The sequence below is a fragment of the Rana temporaria genome, chromosome 6 (genome assembly GCF_905171775.1).
Source record: "Rana temporaria chromosome 6, aRanTem1.1, whole genome shotgun sequence".
NCBI classification, from domain to species: Eukaryota; Metazoa; Chordata; class Amphibia; order Anura; family Ranidae; genus Rana; species Rana temporaria.
In genome coordinates, this window is record NC_053494.1 from 60,059,983 (window position 1) to 60,067,053 (window position 7,071).

The window sequence follows — 7,071 nt, forward strand, 5'->3', positions numbered from 1 at the left end:
TTATAGGATAACCATTTTCCCTCCCCCACTCCAGATGCATTGCATACTTCGCTGAATTCAACAAATGCTGCCTTCTGAAATCTTCTTTCCATTCCGTAGTCAACCTTCTAGACTTCTGTGGTGTTGTCTCCTAATACAGCAGACACTTGGGATATGGCCCTATGGAAATTGACTATGTAAGCATTGGCAGTGCCAGGAAGATTTTGGCCACAGCATGTAAAGATTGCAGCAGGCTGTGGTATTGGGATTCAGGTAAATACATCCTGGCCAATGGAAGGGTAGTTATGTTTGGCCAGGAGGACTAGGAAGGCAGTAAAACGGTACTTTCTGTGAAAACACAATTATCCTTTCAAGCAATTTACTATATGGCGTTATTTTCATTAATATACACTGGAGAACTTTTATTTGAACTAAAGTGTTTGTAAACCTAAAACATTTTTTTTAAAAATAACAAACATGTCATACTTACCTGCTATGTGCAATGGTTTTGCACAAAGCAGTCCCTATCCTCCTCTTCTTGGGTCCCCTGCCGGTGCTCCTGGCTCCTCCCTGCCAAGTGCCCACCATAACAGACCACTCGCTTTGCAGGCCTGCTCCTGAGCCCCGCTCTGTGTATCCATTGACGCACAACGTGGCTCCACTCCACACCCCTCTCCCTCCTCACTGGTAGTGATTGACTATCTGACCCTATGAGAAGAGAGAAAGTGGAGAGAACCTCTGCTCTTGTGCACAGCGCTGGATTAACATCGGGCTCAGGTAAGTATGAGGGAAAGCTGCATTGAGAACGTTTTCATACCTTAATTAAGAAAATGCATTAAAAAAAAAAAAAACGAAAGCCTTTACAACCAGTTTAAACTATTGATGGCCAACCAGTCAATTTCGGCACAGCTGAGTGAGTAACTTGTATAGCGCAACAAATGCGAACTTAATCGCCTCAAGGCGCTTGGCTGATTTCTAAAGAGTACTGGGACTTCATAAAGCCCTGTCTTAAGCTAGTTGTGCACAGGTTCCGATCTGATTAAACAATCTCCTTTATCTCTCAACAAGTATGCAGTGCAAGGGCCTGCCTGACTGGATATGAATCGATTAAATAGTTTAGGTAGGTTTTCATATTACATAGTTTTGGTAGATCGAAATTTGCAAGTACGACGATTGTATGGTCAGATTCTAACATGTCTGGTGAGGCTTATAGCTGTCAGTGAGCTGAGGGCAGTAAAACTGACTACATGTATAGATTTTTATATTTATTTTTTTGTTCAGCCTGCAGGCTGAACAAAGAAACCTAGCAGATTCTTCCATCCTTGGTAGCAGTGTGGATAGACAATTCATCATTGGTGGTTGTCAGAATACCCAAACAGCACCTGCATTTAGTTCAATACAGGTGCTGTTCATCTGAAAATATTCAGACAGGCTTTTTTTGAAAAAAATCGATGAACTTTTGTTGAACAGAGAGGATGATTGACTGCTCAAAGTTTGGCAAAGAGCAGAAATTGGACAAAATTTGTGTAGTGTATGGCCAGGTTATATCACTGAACATCCTATTTTAGTGAAAGAGAGTCCTTCTCTTTCCTGATGAGTTGCTTTTAAAGAAAAGTTAGCAAATTAGATTTCTATATACACTAATGAAAAAAATGATGGCTTTTTAGATGTAATTTTCAAATGCTTAACGATTAACCATTTTTGAGCCATTATTTTTTTTTAGTTCAATTTACATATTGTAAAGAGTATTTTTATTTAGTCTGTCTATAGTAACAGGGTTACATGGATTGTAAATGAATAGCACTTTATTCCATGTACATTACTTTGTTTACTTATAAGTAATCTGAAACTGGATTAATAGCAGTTACACTACTAGACAATAGCATATGAGATTGGGAAGGAATAAGCCATTTTAACAATAAACCTGATATTTTATGTTTTAATGAAATGTTTTGAACACAAAACTGAGAAAACAAATGTAACTATCTGCCAAAGAACATGATAGAATAAATATGTATTTTAATGATTTCATGGAGTTTGTTTTTCTTTTTTGTTGAAATGATTCCGCAGTCTAAAGTGAACCTGTGTCCATTGAAAATCTGCACCTTGAAGGACATACTGTTCTATGTACAGTTTATTTTAGGCCCTATTCACGATTTGAGATTGTGGGCAGAATCGCTGTGATCCAAAATGGTGTGGTGATTGCTCTGCAATTTGCGTTTTGAGTGCCATTTATCATTCAGACCCCATTCACATCTCGCGATTTGAGATGGTGGGCAGAATCACTGCGATCCTTCCTGTGATTCCAAATCATGTGGCAATCGCTGCACAATGCTTGTTTGGGTGCCATTATTCCTAAGGCCTCGCTCACATCTCACAATTTGGGATCTCACATAAATTGCTGCAATCCGGCCACGGTCCCAAATCATGTGGCGATTGCTGCACAATGTGATTTTGGGTAACATTGTTCCCTAATGGCTACCCAAACGCAATGCGATTCTGCCGCGATGCTTACGTGGCAAATCATCCCTTTCAAAATCATGTGAAGCTTGTCATCTTAAATGGAGCAGGAGCTTCTTTTCAGGCAACAAACCCACATGGGGCAGCCCCAAAAAAAAAAGCAGGAACGAGAAAGTGTGATCGGGTCCTAGGCACAAAGTCCTGAAGGATCTAATCTACAAATTAGATCGGCAAACATGAGTTCTTGAAGTAGCACTGACCCCATCCATCTAACATCTTGTATGTTATTAGCGTAGCTTTCACACAATGGTCGGCTATGAAAAGGGGTTGGTTTGGTGTCAAGTGCAACTTCAACTTCTTGAACTATATTTTGCAGCTACCTGTCAGATTTAAAGAATGGTACACTACAATTTCTTGACTAGTGTTACGTGTACCCTAGTGGTGCTGCTACTTTTTAGACTAAATGACAGCTTTGGAGTTTTACAAAAGATTGTACAAAACATGCTCCAATTTATGTCTATCATTAAAAAGAAAACACACAAAGGGTCTCTTAATATTTTAAATACATTTTAAAGTAGAACGCCCATTAATTTGTATTACTAGGGTAAGGAAGGATTGGAGCCATTGTTTTAGTGCTGTGTCTCATTAGTAACATAATGTTTAAGGGCTCCTTAATGCCAAGTGAACATTTCCAGAATAGAATTTTATTTAAAACGCAATGCTTTTGTGAGCTTCCCCATTGGGGTCTACCAGCATTGTACATTTTTTTCTTTAAAATCTATCAAACCAACTAGAGTGCACCCCACAAGGTAATTAAAGAGGTATTTTCTGCACTTTTGAGTTTCTAGTCAGAGAAGGGAATCATTTAAGTTTCTGATTCAATCCCTTTTATTCAGTTTTCAGAATTGCTGTAAAACGTTGCAACGCAATACAAAAGAGTGCAAAATGGTTCTGTCAACATAAACTGTAAACAATAAGTTAACAATGATGGCATGTTTTAAGGGTAAGGAATGTAGGACCGAAATCCATGGAAGTACACCTTTTGGCTATCGGGAACTGCACCAAAGTGAACAACTATGTTGAAGACTTGTATTAAGAAATATGTTTGGTTATACACTGCATCCAGAAAGTATTCATAGCGCTTCACTTTTTCCACATTTTGTTATGTTACAGCCTTATTTCAAAATGGATTAAATTCATTATTTTCGTAAAAATTCTACAAACAATACCCCATAATGACAATGTGAAAGAGAAGTTTGTTTGAAATCTTTGCAAATTTATTTAAAAAAAAAAAGACATGTACAAAAGTATTCACAGCCTTTGCCATGACACTCAAAATTGAGTTCAGGTGCATCCTGTCAGGTCTGCCAGGAGATTTGAACCGTCACTCTGGTTTTCTGACCGGTAGTCTTGTTATCCCGTTATCAGGTGGAGGGACAGTTGAGAGTCTGCAGCCAGATTAGGGAACCACAATAGATGGCGCAAACAGCCTAACTAGGAACCACCAGCAGACAACTCCCGGTTAGTAGAGGCCAACGACTGGAACCAGGTGGGATAAAGGACAATCCTAAACGATCCACGTAGCGGACCAAGGCAGAAGTACACGGGGATCAACCAGAAGACAGGGTTGGAAACAGGCAGGGTCGGCAACAAGATCATCGTAAATCCAAGAGGCGGAGTCAGCAACCAGAAACGCATTACATACACTAACATGCACAAACAGGATCCTATACTAGAGCAAAGACAGGAAGGGGATGTGATGATTTATAGGGTCACTGATCAGGTGACTACCAACAGCTGTCCCAGGGTGAAGCCACCATCCAAACTCAAGAAGCAGAACATAACAAGGATTCTACCATAAAGCAAATTCCCTGGTGATTCAGGCAATAGGAAACCGTCCTCCTATCTAGGAGGTCTCTGTACATTGCTGCATTCATTTCTCCCTCGATCCTGACTAGTCTCTCCCAGTTCCTGCTGCTGAAAAACATCCCCACAGCACTGTCCTGGACACAGCGTGACAGATCCTATTTCCACTGATCATCCTTGAGATGTTTCTACAGTTTATTGGAGTCCACCTGTGGTAAATTTAGTTGATTGGACATGATTTGGAAGGGCACACAGTAAACAGTGCATGTCCGAACACAAACCGAGCCATGAACTCCAAGGAATTGTCTGTAAACCTCCAAGACTGAATTGTATTGAGGCACGGATCTGGGGAAGGGTAAAGAAAATTTTCTAGAGCATTGAAGATCCAAATGAGCACAGTGGCCTCCATCATCCCTAAATGGAAGAAGTTTGGAACCACCAGGACTCTTCCTAGAGCCAAACTGAGCGATCAGGGGGAGAAGGGCCTTAGTCAGAGAGATGACCAAGAACCCGATGGTCACTCTTGACCATTTCTCTGTGTAGAGAGAACCTTCAAGAAGAGCAACCATCTCTGCAGCACTCCAAAAAACCAAGCCTGTATGATTGAGTGACCAGATGGAAGCGACTCCTCAGTAAAAGGCATATGACAGCCCACCTGGAGTTTGCCAAAAGTTTCCTGAAGGACTCTTAGACCTTATGAAACAAAGATTGAACTCTTTGGCCTGAATGGCAAGCGTCATGTCTGGAGGACACCAGGCACCACTCATCACCTGGCCAATACCATCCCTTCAGTGAAGCATGATGGTGGCGTTGTCATGCTGTGGGGATGTTTTTCAGCAGCAGGAACTGGGAGAGACTAGTCAGGATCGAGGGAGAGATGAATGCAGCAATGTACAGAGACCTCTTAGATAAAAATATGCTCCAAAGCACTTTGGATCTAATACTGGGGTAAAGGTTCATCTTCCAACAGGACAATGACCCTAAGCACTCAGCCACGATAACAAAGGAGTGGCTATGGGACAACTCTGTGAATGGCTATGAGTGGCCCAGACTTGAACCAGATGGAACATAGCTGGAGATCTTAAAATGGCTGATAACCTGATGGAGCTTGAGAGGTCCTGCAAAGAACAATGGGCAAAACTGGCCAAAAATAGGTGTACCAAGCTTGTAACATCATACTCAAAAAGACTGGAGGCTGTAATTGGTGCCAAAGGTGCTTCAACAAAGTATTAAACAAAGTTTAACCATGAAATGATTAAACATACACGTGATTTTATTTTTGTTCTTTGAAATTTTTGCAAATTAAAAATAAACTTCTTTCATGATGTCATTATGGGGTATTGTTTGTATAATTTTGAAAAAATTATGAGTTTAATACATTTTTGGAATAAGGCTGTAACATAACAAAATGTGGAAAAAGTGAAGCGATGTGAATACTTTCCAGGTGCACTGTAGTCCAAGAACCAATGGGCCCTACATCAGTCCAATATTGTACATTTGGCAGAGGGGTCAAACAGGACAACACCTAACCACCAATGCAGGCTATACACGTAATAATGAAATTATAGCAAATGTAGTGACCACTATGTCATCTAATACTAGAGTTCGAAATTGACACATGATTGTAAACCCTCACACAATTAATGGTGTCTTACTAAGCCGATGGCAGAAGGTCATGAGAATAACATTAGAAGTAATTTCTTATACAACACTGCCCCTAGAGGTGAAATAGTAATTATTCAAGAAGGCCGCATACTTGGTTGTCATGGTAACATATAAAGCACATCGTCACATTACATCATCAATTACATAGTAGTGAGACACACACCCACTTTTGGGGTGGAATAAAAGTAGCTACAGATCACAGAGAAAGGATCGCTGGAGCTCGCTATGTCTCTATCTCTCTAGAGGCTGAAAGACAGGGCCAGTACTAAGCAGGGGCGGGCAGCTGCCCTGGGCGGAATAATTTAGTGCAGGATGAGGGAGCAGTTTGCCAGGTAATCATGTCCAGCACAGAACAGGCTGCCGAATGTAACACAGTAGACAGAGAGCGGCTTTCTCCCTGCATGTAGGCTAGATCGTAGCGCCCGCCCCCTGTCTGCACCGTGCACTATACTAGTACCTGAGTGATAGAGTGGAGCAGGCAGGCACATCGGCTATCAGTGCTTTCTTAATTGATTCTTGATGCAAACAACTTTCCCTCCCCTGAACAGGTCTTCTCTCCCCCCTCTACTCATCTCTATCACTCTTGCTTTCACTTTCACAATGTCCCGATGTCTGAGGGACATTACTAGCTCTGCCCCCTAATCTCCTGATTTTATCTCTCTCTTGGAGCCTATTCCTCCTCTGTGTAGTGCCCCCTCCTCCTGTGTCAGGGGCAGACTGACAACTCATGGGCCCCCCCCGGGCAATAGAAGATTATGGGGCCCCTGGGCTTACAGATGGTCACCACGCCAGGAGGCAGTGCAGAGGCGGGGCAGCTAAAATCTCAGGATTTTCACATCAAAAGCATGTCGGTTTCAGACATATCAGGGACAGGTGTAAAAAAAAAAACACAGAATTTTACATACTGTCCCTGGTTTTACTGAGCCTGACAACCCTGATGGGGACCCCCTAGTGGCATGGGGCCCTCAGGCAGTGCCTGAGTGCCTCAATGGTCAGTCCGCCCCTGTCCTGTGTCCTTTTTTTTTGACCCCCCTCCTCTCCAGCTGATCGGCCAAGCTGAGTGATGTTCTCTCCTCTGTCTGTGCAGCTGGGCTACCACTA